We start from the raw sequence: 22,693 nt of genomic DNA on the forward strand, positions 1-22,693 counted from the left end.
AGTGCCGAAGAAAGACGAAACTTGAAAGATGTGCATAGACTACAGAGCCATCAACAACATCACGGTAAAGTATAGACATCCCATTCCTAGGCTAGACGATATGTTGGATGAATTGCATAGAGCTTGTGTTTTCTCTAAAATTGATTTGAAAAGTGGGTACCATCAAATTAGGATTAAAGAGGGGTATGAATGGAAAACAACTTTCAAAACTAAGTATGGGCTATATGAATGGCTGGTTATGCCTTTTGGGCTGGCCAATGCTCTTAGCACTTTCATGAGATTAATGAACCATGTGTTAAGGGAATTTCTAGGAAAATTTGTTGTGGCTTATTTTGATGATATCTTGATTTACAACAAAATCCATGATGAAAATCTTGTGCATTTAAGGAGATTTTTAAAGGCCCTTAGGCGTGAGAGCTTGTATGCTAACATGGATAAATGTGTGTTCTGTATGGACCAAGTAGTTTTCCTTGGTTTTGTTGTTAGTTCATAGGGAGTACAGGTTGATCAAGAAAAGGTGAAAGCCATTCAAGAATGGCCAACTCCCAAAACTATTGGTGAGGAGTTGTATGCGTTGGTAAGGGCATTACAAAATTGGCAACATTACCTTCTACCCAAACAATTTGTCATACATAGTGACCATGAATCCTTGAAGCATCTTGATGCAATCCTATCCCCCAAGGGTATTGGATATAAAGACTCCAAGAAGATTGGGCCAAAGATGCAAGAAAAGGCCCTAAGGTTCTCATGAGCCTTAGGGTAGATTTTGGCCCATAGGCTAAGTATGAGCCCACTTATCTTTGTACATATTAGATTAGGATTTCATAATTATTGGGCCTTGTATTTAGGGCTCCATAATGTAGGTAGGGTACCCTAGAAATGTAGAATTTTTCAGCCCTTGTATTTTAGGGCACCTGGACTAGTTTTTGTATTAGGGATAGTTTTGTAATTTTACATGCATTAAGTGAATATTTGATGTGTGTGTGTTGAGAAATAAATTTAATTGAATTGGGAGAAGCCCAATCCAATTAAATTTTAGAGTGGGAGGTGAGCATTTGCTTGCTACACCCCATTGCCACATCATATAGTCACACTTTGTGCATGTCCTTCATGTTTTACATGTTTCATGACACCTAAGCACACTTAGTGGAGAATCTTGGACTTCATCTTGGATTAGTGGGCTTAACCATAGCTAAAATTCACTAATCATAATTAGTGAAATTTTGGCTCCAAAATTTGGTTCCACAAATTCAAATTCAAATTCAAGTGAAATTTGAATAGAAATTCAAATTTTCCTCCAATTTTGTGTGACACTTAGGCTATAAATAGAGGTCATGTGTGTGCATTTTTTCAACTTTGATCATTTGAAAATTAAACTTCAGATTTTAGAGCTCTTTTAGAGCACAAAATTTTGTGCTCTTCTCTTCCTCTCCCTTCATTCATCTCCTTCTTCCTCCAAGCTCTTATCCATGGTCTCCTATGGTGGCGAGCTTCTTCTAGACTCATCTTCTCCTTGAAGTGGCGTCTCCTCTCTCTCTTTCCTTCTCTATTCTACTGTCATTCATCTTCTAAGAAGCAAAGGAATCCATTGATGAAGAAGATCCTAGGCCTACAAGCTCCAATGGAGCTTACATCACATCTTAAGGGCCAAAGCAAACTGAACAACAGACATGCCAAGTTCTAAAGAATGACACATTTCATACCATGTAAGAAAAATGATGATGCGTGCCATGTTGCTGATTTATTTTTCAAGGAAGTTGTGCGTCTCCACGGACTACCAAAAAGCATCATTTCAGACCGAGACACCAAGTTCCTTAGTCACTTTTGGAGAACATTGTGGGATAAGGTTGGAACAAAGCTTCTCTTTTCCACCACATGCCATCCTCAAACCGATGGCCAAACTGAGTTAGTAAACAGAACTTTGTCTTCTCTTCTTAGAGTTGTGATTAAAAATAATATAAAGAGTTGAGAAGAATGTCTGCTTCATGTTGACTTTGCATACACTAAGGATGTACACAGGACTACACAACACTCTCCATTCGAAGTAGTGTATGATTTTAATCCCTTGACTCCTCTTGATTTGTTACCATTGCCTAACATTACTAATTTTAAGCATAAGGATGCACAAGCTAAAGTTGAGTATGTGGAAAGATTGCATGAGCAAGTGAAGGCTCAAATTGCAAAGAAGAATGAAAGCTATGCCAAGCAAACCAACAAGAGCAGGAAGAAAGTGATACTTGAACCAAGTGATTGGGTTTGGGTACACATGAGGAAGGAGAGGTTCCCTAAACAAAGGAAGTCCAAACTTCAACCTAGAGGAAATAGACATTTCCAAATACTAGAGAGGATCAATGACAATGCTTACAAGATCGATATTCCAGGTGAGTATGGAGTAAGTTCTTCATTTAATATTGTTGACTTGACTCCATTTGTTGCAGACTTGCAGGTGATGATTCTGAAGATTTGAGGGCAAATGCTTTCCAAGAAGGAGGGAATGATGAGAATCCTAAAACTGCCCAAATACAGGGACCCATGACCAGGGGTATGACCAAACAATCAAAGGATACCATCCAACAAATGGTATGAGCCATACTTAACAAGGCCCAAGTGGAGAATGATGAAGGCCCAAAGACACTACCAAGAATCTTGATTATTGCTGAAGGCCCAAACTAATTTGAAGGCCCATGCCAAATATGTTTTTTTTCTATTTCTATTTTTTCGTTGTCATTATGGCCCAAACTAATTTGAAGGCCTATGCCAGTTTTTTTCTATTTTCGTTTTAATTTTAAATTAAATAAAACTGGTGCCTTTCCTGTTGCACCTCATATACACTATATGTATTGAACTCGTTTTCAATAGAATGGACTTTTGACATTTTGTGAATATTTTGTGAGAGCTTCTCTCTGGGTTCCTTGTTGAACCAATCTCAGACTTATCAAGGTAATTCTTGTGGCGTCTACCCTGACTTATCTTCCCTCTCTTGAAGTGGCATCATCCAAACTATGTGACTTGTATCAAGCGATCCGCTCCAAGTAAGGATCACATCACATGTTATTTCTATCGTAATCTAACTCAAGTCATGATGTCCTTTGCTTAACGTCGTCGCAAAGAAGCTATTTTCCCCTGTATTGGAAAGATCCTTTTGTGTTTACCTCATATATATGTAACATCATATATCCCTTTTTGGGAGCTTAACCTAGATAGCTCTGAAAATATGAATTCCAGCAGGCTGACAACACACGCATCACAGGAAACATGGAGATTATATTAGCAAAAATAAATTGCAATGATTACCATTTTTTTATTTGTAAGATCATCCAATTAGTTATACAATTTGCTAAGGTTTTAGTTACTTTTGCATTATTTATAATTTGTCTAAAAGACTGCTGTATTACCACTAACCAAAAGAGTCTGATTTTGAGATTTTATTTTATCTTCCAACTGTTAGGTTACAAGTGTGAAGTGAAGTCCCACATCGGGTAGAAGTAGAAAGGTTGATCACCATATAAGTGAGGAGAAGACCCATAAACCTGAGCCTTAAGGTTTTGGGTTAGAGTGTGGTGTCAAGTCTCCATATGTGATGGCTCGTGGTCCACAGGTGTACCCCTCGAATCTCCCCAACAATTGGTATCAGAGCCGATGGTTCAAGTTGGTGACCGGCTCAGACGAGTATGCAAGTACCGCAGGTGGCCAGAATGGCTAGCGGCACAGCGTGCCCCGCAGGTGAAGCGGGGTGGCCAGAATGGCTAGCGGGCAGGGCAAGTACCGCAGGTGGCCATGGCTATACTCGTGGATGATAAAGACTTCCGCTCGAGGGGGAGACTACCATGTGGAAGAGACTCACACTTGAGGGGGAGATGTGTTGGGTTACAAGTGTGAAGTGAAGTCCCACATCGGGTAAAAGTAGAAAGGTTGAGCACCATATAAGTGAGGAGAAGACCCATAAACCTGAGCCTTAAGGTTTTGGGTTAGAGTGTGGTGCCAGGTCTCCTTATGTGGTGGCTCGTGGTCCACAGGTGTACCCCTCGAATCTCCCCAACAATTGGTATCAGAGCCAATGGTTCAAGTTGGTGACCGGCTCAGACGAGTATACAAGTGCCGCAGGTGGCCAGAATGGCTAGCGGCACAGCGTGCCCCGCAGGTGAAGCGGGGTGGCCAGAATGGCTAAGCGGGCAGGGCAAGTACCGCAGGTGGCCATGGCTATACTCGTGGATGATAAAGACTTCCGCTCGAGGGGAGACTACCATGTGGAAGAGACTCACACTTGAGGGGGAGATGTGTTGGGTTACAAGTGTGAAGTGAAGTCCCACATCGGGTAGAAGTGGAAAGGTTGAACACCATATAAGTGAGGAGAAGACCCATAAACCTGAGCCTTAAGGTTTTGGGTTAAAGTGTGGTGTCAGGTCTCCTTATGTGGTAGCTCTTGGTCCATAGGTGTACCCCTCGAATCTCCCCAACACCAACAAGTTGAGTGTCGTTCTATTTCAGGCTGATCATGTCGCCACCACAAGGGTTCAGTATGACAATTAACCCAGCTAATATTACCCTATTAGGTGGAAATCATGAAACTAGACAATTAACCCAGGTACGCTTTGTGAATAGAATCATTACATGAATTTTGATATTTTTAAGTTGATCTATTTTCTTAAATGAAACTTTGAATAGGATGCACATTTCTTAAAGTGGTTTATTTTAGGATTTGTATATGTGTTTTTTTATTTTTTTGTACTGATTGTAATTATTAGTATTTTGGAGGCATTTGATATACAATGAGTTATATATGTTAAAACATGAAATATATGTGGACAAAAAAAATCTAGATATGTACGAATCTTATATAAAGAAAAATAATATTTTTTTAATAATATATATAATTTATTTTTGTTGTTAAAAAAATATATTCTAAGACGGTTCTCTGAAAAATCGTCTTAGAAACTAGATTTCTAAGACGGTTTTTTAAAAAAGAATAGTCTTAGAATTCTCTATTTTTTTTAAAAAAAAATTATTAGACGGTTATTCAAAGAATCGTCTTAGAATGATACTCTTTTAAGACGATTTTTAACTAACAACCGTCTTAGGATGGTATCCTTCTAAGAATCATCTTAGAATGACACCTTTTTCTAAAGTGGTTTTTTGAAAACCGTCGTCGAAAATCAAAACTTTCAATGACATTAACTTCAATAACAATTTGACGCTTCAAAATCATCTTTGAATGTGCTTAAGAACCGTTGTGATATGTTATTTTTTGCATATTAAAGAGAAAAGGGAGAGCACACTGGATTAATTTTGAAAACAAAAATGAGAGGCGAGAGAAATCTAAACTTTTGCAAAAAAAATCAAAGAACTGTCCCTGCACAACGCAGAGAGAAGAAGCCGAATATGTTCCTTGAAATAAATTTTAGAGATTTTTTATTATGTTTCCTTCTCTTTAATTAGTGTCTCATTTTTTGTGATTCAGCAACAACTACTTTTATTAGGTAGCTTTGTTGTTCTGATCTTTTGGCCTTAAGCATATGTTATTAACAAAAGATAGATCCAGTAAAAGAGAGATCGAGAAGGAGACGTGGAATAGAACGGATTTAAAGTTATTTGAAAAAATAAAATAAAATGACAATTACATAGTTGTCCTTTAAATTATGCTGCTTCAAGTAAAGAATGATTTTTTTTTTCCAAATGAAAGGGTGTTATATGCTACTATACATCTTTTAATTTTTAAGTTTTTAAGTGGGTCTATAACAGCCCCATATAAAACTTAGTATTTCTTTATGTTTTAAAAAAGATATTAAAGAGTTATAAAATTTTATATATATATATATATATATATATATATATATATATATATATATATATATATATACCATCATAAAATAAAATATTAAATACCATAACCGTCAATTCCACCTTCAATTTTGACTTTTTCACTGCATTAGTTAATTGAATAAAATTAATGAAAAAAATATTATTATCACCTTATTATTTTAATGAAAAAATAATTATTATAGGAGTTACGATAAAACAGAAAAGAATTATAATTTAATGAAAAATATTGCATTAGGTAACCATTAACGATCACCATAATAAAAAAACCTGAAGTAATAAAACCTTTTGATAAAACATTAGGTAATTAATAATTAATATTTATTGATAAAATAAAAATTCTTGCGTACGGTTTAACTAACTTAACTAAAACCTTTTGATATTATAATTTGTAATTTAAGATGTATAAAATAAATAAATACTCTTAATTAATAAAATTAATAATTAATATTTTAATATATTGTATAACATCGATAATTAATTTTAATTAAACTTTGTTTAAGAGACCTAATTGTCAAACCATTGTGTCACCAACAACTTCTATCATTTACTTTTTCTCCTTAAAAAAATCGTGCAATTTAGAAAAACCAAATTCATTTATTAAAGGTTACGACTATAAAAATAAGAAACCAAATTCATTAATTAAAAGATATATTTTGATCATCAAATTTCAATTTTAACGTGGAGCTTCACCATAAACACACGAAGAGAAATGAGAGATATATAAACTACCTTTTGAGAGGAATGTTACCAATACATATTTCTTTTAACACATTTTATAGCTAAATTTATATAAACTATCTTTTAACACATTTTTCTTTATCATTACTCTAATATCATAAATCAAAATACACAACTTAAAAAGTAAGACTCAAACTCTCTCTTATTTATTTTTCAATTACACATTCTTAATATTTTTTCTTCTCTCTCCTTTAGAGGTACATTTCACATATTATTTCTACAAATAATAAAAAAAATTATATTTGAAAACTACTTTTTTATCTCTATTTTTAAATTAAATTTTAATATTTTCTTTTAAAAATGTCAATACTTATAAAAAAAATAACTTTATATTACAATTTAACTTTAAAATATAACTAATACATTCAAAATATTTTTATTCTAAATTTAAAGTATAAAATAATTTATATATTAAAAATACTATTTATTCTAAATTTTAATTATATAAAATAAATATTTGTTTTTTACAACACACAAACTAAAATATTATTAAAACTACAAATGAATAATCAATACTAAATTTAAGTTTATTTAGCCTTAATAATTATATATGATTGTGATTAATCATTTTATTCTTAATTTAGAGTACAACTCCTATGCATATATATTCAATGAGTAAAATTCAATTCTACCCTTAATTTCATTGTGAACAGTTGGGTAATCAATGCTCTCATAGATAAAATTATCCACACCCGCAAAGGATCATGAGAATACAACAAAGATTATACCGTAGAAAAATAATAACAAACACAAGAATTTAACATGATTCGACACCTCTTGCCTACATTCACAGAACCGTCTCAAAAAGTATTATACTATACAAAAATGATTACAAGATTGTAACCCACTCCAAATAGTGTATCACTCTACAAACCCGAATACCCCACTCAATGGTTACAAGAAATGATAACCCTCTTACACAAAAATACTTTTTTTCTCAACAAAGTGACTTTGTTTCACAATCTCTCTTCTCACACTCTCTCTCTTCATGTGTTGTTTCTCCACTAATTTTCTTCTCTATTTATAGTGAAGATTGCCACTAACTATAAAAAATAAGTTCTCTTAAAAATTGAAACAAAAACAACTTTCAATGTATCCATTCAAATAAGCTTCGTCTAGTAAAATGCAATCTTCTACTTTGCATTTAAGTCACCAAAACCTTAGTCCCAATATGCATGCACCTTATCTTTTGGCTTGAAATTTTACATGAACCTCGAAATTTATTAAGATTTTGAGACTCAAGTATCCTTTATCCTTGTGTGTGTGTGTGTGTGTTATAAAGTATTAAGCAAAACTCATTCTCTCTCTTGTGAAGGTTAGAGAAGATAATTAACTCAGATTAATTAATTTGGTAATAAGAGTAAAAAGATGAATGCTAAAATTCTTAAAGATAATGTATAAAAGTAATAACATAAATTATTAATCAATGTAATTTTTTTTACAGCATAATCAATGTAATGCTAATATTTATATTAATCAACTTTCTTAGTTCTTATGAATTAGTTAAAAGAATCTTATATGAAAGAAGAAAAGTAGTATAAGAAAAAAAAACTATATTAATTAAAGAAGTTGGTTAACATTGCTAATTTTACCAATCTCATTTAAAAAATAAAATTTTTTAGATTAATTTTTTTTATTAAAACTTGATATTAAAAATAAAATGAAAAGTCAATAAAAATAGAATTTCAATTAAATGACAAATATTTTCAAGATAATATCATTAAATAAAGTAAAACTAATTAATATTTATTTATTTGAAGCACCATTTTTTTCCTTGATTCATAAATTAACATCTCAAGAATCCATTTTATAATTGTAATATGGTTTAATAAGACACATTTTAGGATTCAAACGAGATCTATCACAACATGCATCAAAACCATATTCCAAGTGGACACATACACTCATGTTCCTCCACCACCATTCTATTTAAGCCTCTTTCCCTCAACGTAAATGCACACATCCATCCGTCCGTCCATCAATTAACCTATTCCTTAATTTCACCATGTCTGATATCAACACCATCCAGCCACTACCAACAAATGAGATGGTGACCTACGAGGAGTGTTTGCATAACCATTCAGTAGCACTTAGGCAAATCACCTATGATGGTTGTCTTGAGTATCTTGATAATCACCAAATATGATTTAATTTCACATATAATTTGAGGCAATTATCTAACATTTTTTATACATTGAGCCTTGTTTTGACTAAAAAATTAGGGTAGATTAGGAATTATCATTTAGGATCTTTGTTTTGTTAGTTTTAGGTCTTTTTGATTTTTTGTGGGAGTTTTTATAGGAAATTGAGTTAGAAAGACAAGTGGAGTTCTACTCGCTTAAGCGTGGCTTGCTATGCGCTCAAGCGAGCTAAGACATAGGGTATTTAAGGAAACCGTGACTTGCCTCGCTTAAGCACAACTGTTGAGAAAGAGTAATTTAGAATATTTATGTTGAAGTTAAGCTCACTTAAGCATGACATGCTATGTGCCTAAGCACGCTAAATCAGTGAGCAGCTTTAGATTCACTGGAGGTCCTCGCATAAGCCTAAGCCTCAAGGTGCTTAAGCGAGGCAATTAAGCCAATGGAGGGACACGAAGACGTCGCTGAAGCAAGGAGAGTCAAAAGCTAAAGAATTTAAGTACAGAAGGTCTTGCTTAAACAAGATGTTACTTATGCTTAAGCGAGGAGGTCATGACAAGCCGAAGCTCGTATCAGAATATAAAAGGCATTAGGTCTAATTGAAGGGACATTATTATGCATTTTGAGATAAGCTTTCTGGCAAAGAATAGAACCATTCCTAAGGCTCTTGGCTTAGTTTGATTAGGCATTTGTAGGATTGCTTTTGGCCATTGTAATCAAGCTATGAGTAATTAATCTCCTCTTTTGTCAGGGTTGCAAAGGTAGGACCTAGTTTCATGTAATACTTTTTCTTAAAATAATTATTCATCATCATCATCATCATCATCATCATCATTATTATTATTATTATTATCTTAATGCTTGTTTTAGACTGTTCACCTATTGTCAGACCCTAATTTCGTCTGGGGACTAACATTCATGGATATTTTGATTCTCGTTAGCCAAATTGAGTTGTTCGACACCAGTTACCGTGCAAGATGAAAGATCATTCGATGTTTTGGTCAAGGATGCGGAAAATACCCAAGGGGAGGGGCAAAAGGGTCATTTCAGGCAATTTTCTAGGCCCTGGCTCGCCCAGGCTAGCCTGGGCCCCCAAATGGCTTAGAGTTGAAGTAACCAGCTCGCCTGGGCGAGCTCCAAGTCCACCAAGTGCCCTCATTTCCTATAAATAGGCATGAGGGAGGTTGAGGAAGGGGTTGCACATTCAATATTAAGAGGATTTTGAGATAAATCAGAGAGAAAAAGAAGAAAGAAGAGAAAAACGAGGTCAAGGCGCTACCGAATTGCGACCGCAATCGACTTCTACATCGTTCTTCATTCAGTGTTCTTCATTCGTCATCTGGTTAGTTTTGTTTTTAAGGATTTGGATACGATCTATGCACCATTGGGGGTCCTTTTTGTTGTTTTGTGCATCTTCATCTCCTTCTTCTATCATTAGTGTCGCAACCTACCCTTTGGCGGGAGGGCGACGCGGGACTCACTGGTGCATCGAAAAAACCGGAAAGATGTAGTCTACGAACTTTAATTGCGAAAGGTTCGAGAGTTGTTTTTACGCACGAGGAAGGTATGAGCACCGCACGCGTCCGTCATAAGGGACGATAGCCTTTAACCAACTGTGCAATATCATGTCTTTGATTTGTTTTATTTTCCCTTTTTTATGTTTTTATGTTTTAAATGGGCTTTTTGTATTTTTTATCTTTTTGTGGTTGACAAGGGTGTTTTCCTCGCTCCTACGTATTTCTCAATTGCAATGAGGAAATCAAACCTACGTAGTTCTTTCAGAACTAAACGTTGGTTAAGTTGTTTTTATCTTTTTTAGCAAGATATATTTTAACCGAACAAAAGTCATTTAAGGCGTTGGACCGTTAAACGATCTTTTAATTTTTTGGAAAGGAGAGAAACGTTAAGGCATTGGACCATTAACGCTCTCTTGGTTTTTGAAAGGAGAGAAACATTAAGGCATTGGACCATTAACGATCTCTTGCTTTTTGAAAGGGGAGAAACGTTAAGGCGTTGGACCATTAACAATCTCTTGGGGTGGTCGACAAAAGTGGGGCTTTTGCTCTTACGTATCCTCAATTGCGATGAGGAAATCAGACCTATGTAGTTCTTGCAAAAGCGGTAAAGTTATGGGTTGATTTTATGCTTTTGAACGGTCTATGTTAACCGATAAAAGCAAAGAGGACCGTTTAAGGCGTTGAACCTTAAAACGGTTTTAAGTGACTTTTGCGGATAAAGCTTGATTTGTGAGTTGATTTTAGTCTTAGTTTCACTTTGGTTATTAGTCAATTCATTCAAGGAAACTTCCAAAGAAAAACGTCCGATTGATTTTTTTGATTATTTTATTCAAAGATATTTCGATTATTTTATTATTATTTTTTCAAGATATTTTGATTATTTTATTATTATTTTCCCTTTTTTTATTTAACCAAGGTTACAGCATGAACGATCAGTTGGATTTTATTTTAATAGTGATTAAACGAGATTACAACACAAATGATCGGTTGAAATTCATTTTATCATTTATTAGGCAAGATAACGAAAAAAGCTCGTTAAAAGTGGAAGAAAAGAAAATCGAAAGTGAACGAGATGAAGATGAAAGAAAATAAAACAAGAAATGAATTGAAAGTCTTGGATTTGAACACTTACCGGTTGAAGAACGAAGAATGAACGAAGAATGGACGAAGAATAGTGAAGAACGGCAGAAAATCTTCACGGATTTGCTCACGAAAACGCCTCGGAAGCATTACGACACCACCTCAACTTGGATTTTCTTCACGAAAACACGTTTTTTCACCCAAAACAGCTGAAATGCATAGCCTAGGGGTCATGAACATTTTTGAAACAGCCCCCCTCCCCTATTTATAGGGAAAAAGGGAGGTGCTTGCCTCCCAGAGGCTTCTAGAGGAAGATTTATGAGCGCACCCCAATTACTAAGTTCACCCTACCTTTTCGTACTTTATGGAAAAGTTATGGAAGCCTTACGGGAACATTTTAGACTTGATTTTCCTCTTTTTCTCTTCCCTTTCACCAATATTAAGTGAAATATGCTAACCCAAGGTGTCGCAACCTACCCTTCGGCGGGAGGGCGACGCGAGACTCGCGGGATGCGTGTTCCACGAAAGGAATACGCGCGGAGTCGCCACCAACGTTTATTCGAGGAAAACGTCGGAAAAACCGGAAAAGACGCGATCTACGAACTTTTAAGTGAAAGGTTCGGGAGTTGTATTTACGCACGGGGAAGGTATTAGCACCCCATACGTCCGTCCCAAGGGACGGCAGCCTTTAATCGAATGTGCAAACATGACTTTGATTTTTACGTTCCCTTTTATGTCCTTATATCCTTTTTATATTTTTCCTTTTTTGTGGTCGACAAGGGTGTTTCCCTTTGCTCCTACGTATTCCTCAATTTGGGATGAGAAAATCAGACCTACGTAGTTCTTTTGGAACAAAGTGTTTGGTTAAGTTGTTTTTGTCCTTTTTGCAAAATATGTTTTTATTGAACAAAAAGGTCATTTAAGGTGTTGGACCATTAAATGATCTTTTGATTTTGAAAGGAGAGAAACGTTAAGGTGTTGGACCATTAACGATCTTTTGGGGTGGTCGACAAAAGCGGGACTTTTGCTCCTACGTATCCTCAAGGAGGAACTCAGACCTACGTAGTTCTTTCGGAACAAAGTGTTTCTTTTTTATTTTAAGAGGTGATCATTTTAAGGCGTTGGACCTTAAAAATGATCCATTTTACTTAGTGAGGAAATGAAACGACAAACTTCAAAAGCCTATTTTTATGGACGAGCTTGACTAGGCGAATTGATCTTAGCCTTTAGTTTCACTTTAGTTATTAATCAATTCGATTAAGAATGAGCAATCCCAAAGAGAAAACGTCCGATTGATTTTCCGCTTTATTTTACTAAAAGATGTTTTTTTGATTATTTATATTATTTTTTTACCTCTTTTTGATTTCCAACGTGGTTACGGCATGACCGAACGGTCGAAATTTATTTTAACCGAAGTTAACGGATAATGCAATTCAAATGTTCGGTGAAAATTTATTTTATTTTTAAGTTAAGCGAGAAATGACTTAAGTAAAATGGCTTAAGCACGTCAACAGGGGGTATAAAGAGTAAACAAAATGAGAATCAAAATGCACGAAACACAATGTGGACCACTACGGGTGCATAGAATGAATCGAAAAGCTTGGTTCGAGGTACTTACCCGTTGAAGATCGAAGAACGATGAAGAACGAATGAAGAACGTCGAAGAACGGTTCAAACCTTTGCGAGATTCCTCACTGAAAACGTTACGGAAACGTTTCGGAAGCGCCTCGGCTTAGATTTTCTTCACGGAAACAATTTTTCCAAGCAAATTCCAAAGAGAGAGAAGTGCCTAAAGGGCTGGGATCCTTTTCTTCTTCATTTTCTCCCCTATTTATAGCAAAATAGGGGAGATGCTTGCCGCCCAGCTCGCCCAGGCGAGCAGGGTTGCTTCCTCCAGAAGCAACCGCCTTCTGGAGGAACCTTCTGGAGGGCCCAAATGGGCCTGGGTGCTATTTGCACCCCCATTTTTACTAAGTTCACCCCCTCTGCTGTTTTTTGGTGATTCTTTTTTCGTAAAGTTACGGAAACTTACGAATTTCGTAACGATACTTGTTTTCTTTCCGTAATTGTTACGGAACCTTGCGGATTACATAATCATCCCCTTTTTGACTTACGGAATGTTACGGAACCTCACTTAATTATGCAACGACGCTTCCTTTTGATTTCCGGTGTGTCACGGAAACTTACGGATTTGTGCATCAATATTTTTTTGGTTTTCCGGCATGTCCTGAAATTTCACAAATTGCCTAATGATGGGTGCCAAGCACCTCACGAGGACCAAAGAATGGTCGCACGTCATCGAGCAAAGGTTCCCGGACGAAATTAGGGTATGACAGTTGCCCCTCTTTACTTGTCTTTTATTGGAGATAAAAGAAAAGTAAAGATAAGACACTAATTTCGCTCCTCTCGACTTGGCGAGAGTCGCGGGTGACCATAAAATCTCCACATGCCAATGACTTGTTGTTCCCAAAATTTCACAAATTGCCTAATGACGGGCGCCAAGCACCTCACAAGGACCAAAGAATGGTCGCATGTTATCAAGCAAAGGTACCCGAAAATCAGTGTATGACACTAATTTCGCTCCTCTCGGTTGACGAGAGTCGCGGGTGACCGTGACTTGTCGTTCCTAGGATTTCACAAACTGCCTGATGATGGATGCCAAGCACCTCACAAGGACCAAAGAATGGTCGCATGTCATCAAGCAAAGGTCCCCGAAAATCAGCGTATGACACTAATTTCGCTCCTCTCGGCTGACGAGAGTCGCGGGTGACCATGAAATTTCCACATGTAAATGACTTTGTTGTCCCCGGAGGAACAAAAGGTGCAGAAGACTGTGTCAGCCTCTACATGCTATCAAGCGTTCTGTCTTACAGATAGCAAAAGAATGGGTGCGAATAACCATAAGGTATCTCCGCGTATCTTGGGTGCAGAATGACCAAACTTGGTCTCTGCTTGTCATCGGGCCCGCCGCCTCTGGATGACAAAAGGGTGCGGATAACCGTAAGGTATCTCCGCGTATCTTGGGTGCAGAATGACCAAACTTGGTCTCTGCTTGTCATCGGGCCCGCCGCCTCTGGATGACAAAAGGGTGCGGATAACCGTAAGGTATCTCCGCGTATCTTGGGTGCAGAATGACCAAACTTGGTCTCTGCTTGTCATCGGGCCCGCCGCCTCTGGATGACAAAAGGGTGCGGATAACCGTAAGGTATCTCCGCGTATCTTGGGTGCAGAATGACCAAACTTGGTCTCTGCTTGTCATCGGGCCCGCCGCCTCTGGATGACAAAAGGGTGCGGATAACCGTAAGGTATCTCCGCGTATCTTGGGTGCAGAATGACCAAACTTGGTCTCTGCTGTCATCGGGCCCGCCGCCTCTGATGACAAAAGGGTGCGGATAACCGTAAGGTATCTCCGCGTATCTTGGGTGCAGAATGACCAAACTTGGTCTCTGCTTGTCATCGGGCCCGCCGCCTCTGGATGACAAAAGGGTGCGGATAACCGTAAGGTATCTCCGCGTATCTTGTGTGCAGAATGACCAGACTTGGCCTCTGCTTGTCATCGGGCCCGCCGTGTCTAAATAGCAAAGGGGTGCGGATAACCGTAAGGTATCCCCGCGTATCATGTGTGCAGAATGACCAAACTTGGCCTCTGCGTGCCATCGGACGCCCGCCGCCTCTGGATGACAAAAGGGTGCGGATAACCATAAGGTATCTCCGCGTATCTTGGGTGCAGAATGACCAAACTTGGTCTCTGCGTGCCATCGGACAACAACTGTGTCTAAATAGCAAAGGGGTGCGGATAACCGTAAGGTATCCCCGCGTATCATGTGTGCAGAATGACCAAACTTGGTCTCTGCGTGCCATCGGACAACAACTGTGTCTAAATAGCAAAGGGGTGCGGATAACCGTAAGGTATCCCCGCGTATCATGTGTGCAGGATGACCAAACTTGGTCTCTGCGTGCCATCGGACAACAACTGTGTCTAATTAGCAAAGGAGTGCGGATAACCGTAAGGTGTCTCCGCGGTCTACCAGCTCTTGAGTCATGGCAACAAAAGGCGGTGTGGTCGACAAAAGCGAGGCTCTTGCTCCTACGTATCCTCCAATGAGGAACTCAGACCTACGTAGTTCTGGATAACTTGTGAGACTTGAAAAAGTCTCGGTGTTTTCTCCACTAAAATGCAAACATGTTTTAGCAAAGAGACAAATATTCCAACTGATTTTAGAGCAGCATATGATTTGAGTGACAAACAATGCGCCTACCAGGGAAGGAGAGTCTGCTGATGGGATCCCCCATAACCATAAATGAGATCTTGGATGTTAGCATTTCGTTTCTAAATGACCATTTAGAGGAAACACTGGGTTCGACAAAAATAGAAGAAATCCACTCAAAGTGTATCAATCTCGCACAGGTAAGTGTTTCATCCTAATTCCGAACCATAGATATGTCATGACTTGACTTTGCAAATTATTTCCTATCAAATCAAAAATTACATGCGTGATCATGGATCAATAGGGCTTCCCTTGGGAATGGGTTCTTTTGATGGTTTCTTCTTTCGGTTTTTATGTGTTTTTGGCTTTTGATTTTTCTGGCTTTTTCTTTTTTTTGTTTTTTTTTTTTTAGTGCGGGGCGAGAAAAAAAAAAGTCGCTAGCGCACGGGATTTTGGTTGGTAATCAAAGGGAGAAGACTATTTTAGGTCGTGGTTCCCTTTCCTTCTTTTTTCGTTCATTTGGTGACAATTCTGTACTGTTCAGATATTGTCTGGTCCAAAGACCTCTCTGCACATTTCTTTTGGTTTCTTTCGATCCTTGATCAGGAGCTTTCTTTCCTTCTTCTTCTTCCTTTTTTACTTTCTCCCATTCTTTGATTGGGAATTTTCCTTTCTTTTCTTTTTGCTTTCTCCCACTCTTTGATTGGGGAATTTTCCTTCTTTTCCTTTTTTTGCTTTCTCCCACTCTTTGATTGGGGAATTTTCCTTCATTTCTTTTTTGCTTTCATTGGAAATTTTCCTTCTCTTTTTCTTTGATCGGAAATTTCCCCTCTATTCTTTTTTTGCTTCCGAGGGTAAGGATTGGCATTCTCACCCTGGGTCAAGGTTTATGGTGAGTCAGGATTTTGGCTCAAAGCTTGTAGAATGGCTAGACATGATACATGTCAGGGTTTGGTTTGGTTCAAGGATAAAAGGGATGCCCCACATTATTTCCATGACACAAATGCAAAAATGATGATTTGGAAACTTTATGCAAAACTGGTCATGCATGCACCTATGCGAACACTCAAGTGTCAAATTTTTATGGTCATGTGATGCTAGGGCTCAGGATTCGTTTCCTCTATTTTAATCAACCCAATGTTTCCAAAATATGTTCTTTTATCAATTTGTGCATTCATCCGAGTCCATTTCGGGCGTCCGGGGAAATTTCACAGCATTCACCCTTCAGGTGTAGACACATTTTCCAAAAATTGGTTATGATCAATGAACTTTTTCAAAGAAAAGTTGGAAATCGTTTCTTTTCAAAAGCATGCTGTTTTTTAGCTAGACAACCTATTTTTTCCTTTTTTCTACCTTTTTCCTTACTTGCCCTTCTTCCCCTATTTGCCCTCTTTTTCTTTTCACTTTCTTTTCTTTTCTATTTCATTTTCTTTCCTTTTCTATTTCTATTTTTATCATGATTTTTTTGTTTATTTTACATATATACTTTGGACGATGTTCCTAAACGAAGAACTCTACACGGTTCCAGAATTTCAAACATCATCGATAGTAATGATATATAAATACTAACGCACCAATCTAAACAAAAATGCATGCGCTGTACAAATGACAATCGAAACAACAAAAACAAACGTTAGTCTCTCAAGTCAAAACAATAACATAGAATAAAAAAAAATGACAAAAGAAATATGAAAGAAAACATGAATCTGGGGATCTCCCAGTCACGTGTCTCCACTCCCTCCCAAGAAGTCAAGCAAATCAGCCATCTCCTCATCCTCGTGGGCTTCTTCTCCATCGCCGGGAGCTTCTGGGGGTGTCCCTCCTGCTTGGGCCTCGGGCCAATCTCCGGGCCATGCAACCTCTGCCCTGAACTGGTCTGGAGTAGGGCATGAAAAAGGAGCGAAGCCCTGGCTCTGCATGCTAAGGCTCATCTGGTACAGACAATCATGGGTCTGTACATGTGCTCGGTGGTTGGCTGCCTGCTGGCGAACCAAATGTCGTAAATACTGCTCCATGTCGAATGCCCCAGCCTGGCCCGCCTGATGAGGTGGTGGGGGCGCGCCTGCGGCCTGTGGAGCATCACCCTGACCCTGTCTCTGGGTACAGTACTTCTCAATAAAAGCCCGGGTGATAGGCGGCCGAATCACCTTGGTAGGTGCGACGGGGACTCCGAACGACTGGCAGAGTCCTGTGATCAGTGCGGGGAATCCCAGGGCCCTGTTGGACTTATCTGGGTCCAAAGGGTGCCTAGTGGGCGCCATACCTGCAAAAATATAGATGGCATCAGCGATTAACTGAGCCACATGGATGCTCATCCGTGTCAGGATGGCGTACACCAGCTGACACTTAGGCATGGGGAGGTCGGAATTATGATTGGTGGGCAGGATGTTGCTGAGGAGCAACGTCATCCATATCTGGGTCAGGGTGGTCATATTGGTGCGCATGATTCGCACTCGCCTCCCTGCAGCAGTCCGGGCAAAATCCTGCCCCGGTATACATAGCAGCTGGGCGATGGCCTCCTCATCGAACCCATCAGACCGGTTCCTCCTCTGGCCATACTCGCATTCCTGGCCCTCTTCCAACACCATCGGATATCCCAGGAGCTGGCTGATAGCGTCGGCATCGAACGGGATCCACTGACCCCTAACCCAGGATCTCATGTCACGCACGCCCTCCTCTGTTGGCCAAGCATTAGCATAAAATTCAAGGACTATTTCTGGATCAATCTTGGCCATAGGAGTAACCAATGGTGCCCACCGCCGGCGCCCTATTTCCTCCTGAAAATCAGTATACTCGTCGTCCCTGAGCTGGACGCGTCGCTCCCGGAGAAACGACCATCCCTTGATGGCTTCAAAGCGCTGCTGGTGTACAACGCTCCTAAAGCGGTGACTGTCGTACTCCGGGGCGGAACTAGTTCCTTCGGCCGCCTTGTCCTTCCTGGACCTCTTTGAGGCAAGCTTCCTCGGGGCCATTCCTGCGAAGGCAAACATTTGGAAAGTTAGTTTACAAGAAATATAACAATCATTACAAACAAGGGCCAAACAACACTTCTCATGGCCCGAGTGTCAACATGCACTTTATAAAATAATCATATTGGGGTCGTGCTATTTTATGACACATACGTATTTGCACACATAAAAATTTTGTGTGAAGCATTTTACGACACCTATCCATGTACATATTTTTTGACAAACCTTTTCATGCTACATCCTATATATATACACACACATTTTTTTGGAAGGCTTCTTTTGTTACCTACTCACAAATACACATATTTTGAAAAACACTTTTACGCTACCCATCCAACACTTTGTAAGGCACTTCATGCTATATATATTCACATTATGCAAGGCATTTTATTCAACTTTCTGCAAGGCATTTTATTCAACATTTTGCAAGGCATTTCCATGCTATATATATTTACATATATACATACCGTTGAAAGGTATTTTCCATGCTACCTAGGTGCAAGGTATTCCTCATGGGGCAGCCAAATTTAAATTCTATTAACAACCTCTCAAACATGTCCTAATATTCATGCCTTTTTTCATTCAAAACCAAAACTTAGATTCCTAGGCGTAAGTCATGCTTTCTTGTATTGAAATTAAAAGCTTGGGTTCCTAGGCCTAGAATTGCATTCGGGCACTCATTTTAAATCCTTCATGCTGCCCCTATACATATAAAACAGTCCCACAACCCAAAGCTCACAAAACCATGCTCATATCTCGTTGAGGCATTTCACCGAGCACTTGGTGGGCGCATGTTTAGGCACGAATATCAAGAGAATGGGGACAATGTGGCATGCGCCATTACTTCAGAATACACCCTAGGCCAAGGCCATCCCTTACAACCCCTCAATCCAACAAAAACAAGCAACAATCTGAGGATAAATCCCTCACGTTTCTTAGCAAACACATGCAATTTAGGGCACCAAAATACATCAATGGAAAGCTAGAAAGCCCAAGAATGAGGTACTTACCTGTTGGAGACGAATAATAGAGCAAAACGGAATCAAAAACGCAAAAAATGGTGACCTAAGGGCTGCAAAATCCGTGAGTCCCGTGAGCCTTCTTTTTTGAATGAGGGGGGGAAGTTTTTGAATAAAAAACGTCCCCCCCTTCGTCATTTTTATATTTTGGTGCAGAGGTGGCTCGCCCAGGCGAGCTAACCTGCACTTTTTTTTTTTTTTTTTTTTTTTTTTTTTTTTTGAGGGGAACATTGACCATGTCCTCTCCCTTCTCATGGATTAGCATTTTGCCTAACTTGAACTTACTTAGGTTAGAATTAGGCGTTGATTACTTATCTTATTATTACTCTTTTCCTTTTTAAAACAAACAAATAGTAAAAGAGTAAAAGAAAGCTACAAAATAGAAAGGATACGGGGCTGCCTTGCAGCGACATTCCCTGCTTGTTTCGCAAAGATCGGTCGGTCGTGACCCCATCCCCGCTTGCGTTCATCCTTAAGTACCAGTAAGTAATAAACAACCAGGTATGGCCAATCTTGGCCGCATCATTACCCTACCTTGACTGGTTTCTGCCATTCATGTTTTGTCTTCACCCCAGAGGGTAGCCCAAGGTGATCCTGCCCCTGTTTTACCACAACAATATACATGCGTATGCGTATGCGTATGCATGAATGTTTTCAAACGCTGAAAATTTAGGGAAAGTTGGTTCAGGTTCAATTCTAATTAAGCGCTTGGGGGATCCCATGAACTGAGCGGAAGGGCTCAGGCGATCAAAAATTAACGCAAGGTGTGAAACTAACATGAGGACTAAAAGCCTCAAATCCATGTTCATTTCTTTGAAAGATCGTAACAAGAGATACAATGGACCGGAAATCCCCGGGGGGAAATCTAGAAAACGCGTAAAGATAGAGAACATGCAGCGACATCCTTAATTGCCCCAGCTTCTAAGCATAATATTGTTTGACGACATCAGAGTTCACGGGTGAAGGTAGCTCTTCGCCATCCATGTTGGTAAGCACCAGGGCTCCTCCGGAAAAAGCCCTCTTCACAACAAAAGGCCCTTCGTAGTTCGGGGCCCATTTCCCTCGATGGTCCTTGACAGCATGGGACATTTTCTTTAGCACAAGGTCTCCCTCATGGAACTTGCGTAAGCGTACTTTCTTGTCGAATGCACTCTTCATTCTCTGCTGGTATAAGCGCCCATGACTCATGGCTGTTAAGCGCTTGCCCTCAATGAAGTTGAGCTGATCGTAGCGTGTTTGAGCCCACTCTGATTCCTTTAACCCGGATTCCGCCAAGATCCTTAACGACGGGACTTCCACCTCAAACGGTAACACCGCCTCCATCCCATATACCAATGAGAACGGCGTTGCCCCAGTTGACGTTCGCACTGAAGTCCGGTAACCGTGTAACGCGAATGGGAGCATCTCGTGCCAATCCTTGTATGACACGGTCATCTTTTGGATAATCTTTTTGATATTCTTATTGGCCGCTTCCACTGCTCCATTCATCTTTGGCCGGTAGGGCGTGGAATTGTGATGCTGGATTTTAAACTCCTCGCACATTTCTGCCATCATCTTATTATTCAGGTTGGTGCCGTTGTCCGTGATAATCTTCCTTGGCAAACCATATCGGCAGATGATCTCTTTCTTAATGAACCTGACCACCACATTCCTCGTGACATTGGTATATGAAGCCGCCTCGACCCACTTGGTGAAATAATCTATCGCTACGAGGATGAAGCGATGACCATTCGAGGCCTTGGGCTCAATGGCCCCGATGACATCTATTCCCCACATGGAGAAAGGCCAAGGGGCGGACATGACATTCAGAGGATGTGGTGGGGCATTGACATTATCTGCGAACGCTTGACATTTGTGGCACTTCCTCACATGGACACAACAATCACTTTCCATGGTAAGCCAGTAATAACCTGCTCTTAAGATCTTCCTGGCCATAGCATGCCCGTTGGCGTGCGTTCCAAACGAGCCCTCATGGACTTCCTCGATCATGTGATTTGCCTCCTTGGCATCCACACATCGCAGGAGTGTCATGTCGTGATTTCTCTTATACAGTGTGCCTCCGCTCATGAAGAAACTGGCTGCCAACCTCCTCAATGTCCTTTTATCGTTGTCGGCAATCTCTGGCGGGTATTCTTTGCTTTCGACATATCGCTTGATGTCGTAATAACAGGGCTTTCCGTCTCGTTCCTCCTCCACTTGGCAACAATGTGCGGGTTTGCCACGACACTGAAATTCAATGTAGGGTAGGTCCCCGTGCGGTGTTAGCTGGAACATAGATGCCAATGTAGCAAGTGCATCCGCCATTTGATTTTCCTCGCGGGGAACATGATGGAAGGAGATCTCATCGAAGGTCTTAGCCAATTCCTTGATATAGGCTTTGTAGGGTATCAGCTTGGGATCTCTAGTTTCCCATTCCCCTCTCAGCTGATGGATTACCAATGCCGAGTCGCCGTACACCTTGAGTAGTTTGACATTGGAGTCAATTGCTGCCTGGACGGCTAGGGCACATGCCTCATATTCGGCCATGTTGTTGGTGCAGTCGAATCCTAGCCTGGCTGTGAAAGGTACACATTGATTGTCCGGAGAGATCAACACTGCCCCAACGCCATGACCTAGAATGTTTGACGCTCCGTCAAACCATACAGTCCATTTGTCCCGATCTTCGTCCAACCTTTCCTCGAACAAGGCCATGATGTCCTCATCCGGGAATTCCGGATGCATGGGCTGGTAGTCGTTAAGAGGCTGCTGAGCCAAATAATCTGCCAAAGCGCTTCCTTTTATCGCCTTTTGGGTGACGTAGACTATATCAAACTCAGATAGCAAGACTTGCCACCGGGCGATTCGTCCTGTGAGAGCTGGCTTTTCAAAGATGTACTTAACCGGGTCCATTTTGGATATCAACCAGGTAGTATGACTCAGCATATACTGCCTTAGGCGATGGGATGCCCATACTAAAGCACAACACGTTCTTTCGAGCAAGGAGTAATTCATCTCACAGGTCGTGAACTTCTTGCTTAGGTAGTAAACAGCGCGCTCTTTCTTCCCGGATTCGTCATGTTGCCCCAGCATACACCCCATTGACTCGTCCAAGATTGTCATGTACAAAATGAGAGGCCTTCCAGGTACTGGTGGCATAAGCACGGGAGGATTCATTAGGCACTTTTTGATCCTTCCAAAAGCCTCTTGGCAATCCTTATTCCA

The sequence above is a fragment of the Glycine max genome, chromosome 12, assembly GCF_000004515.6.
Source record: "Glycine max cultivar Williams 82 chromosome 12, Glycine_max_v4.0, whole genome shotgun sequence".
Taxonomy (NCBI): Eukaryota; Viridiplantae; Streptophyta; class Magnoliopsida; order Fabales; family Fabaceae; genus Glycine; species Glycine max.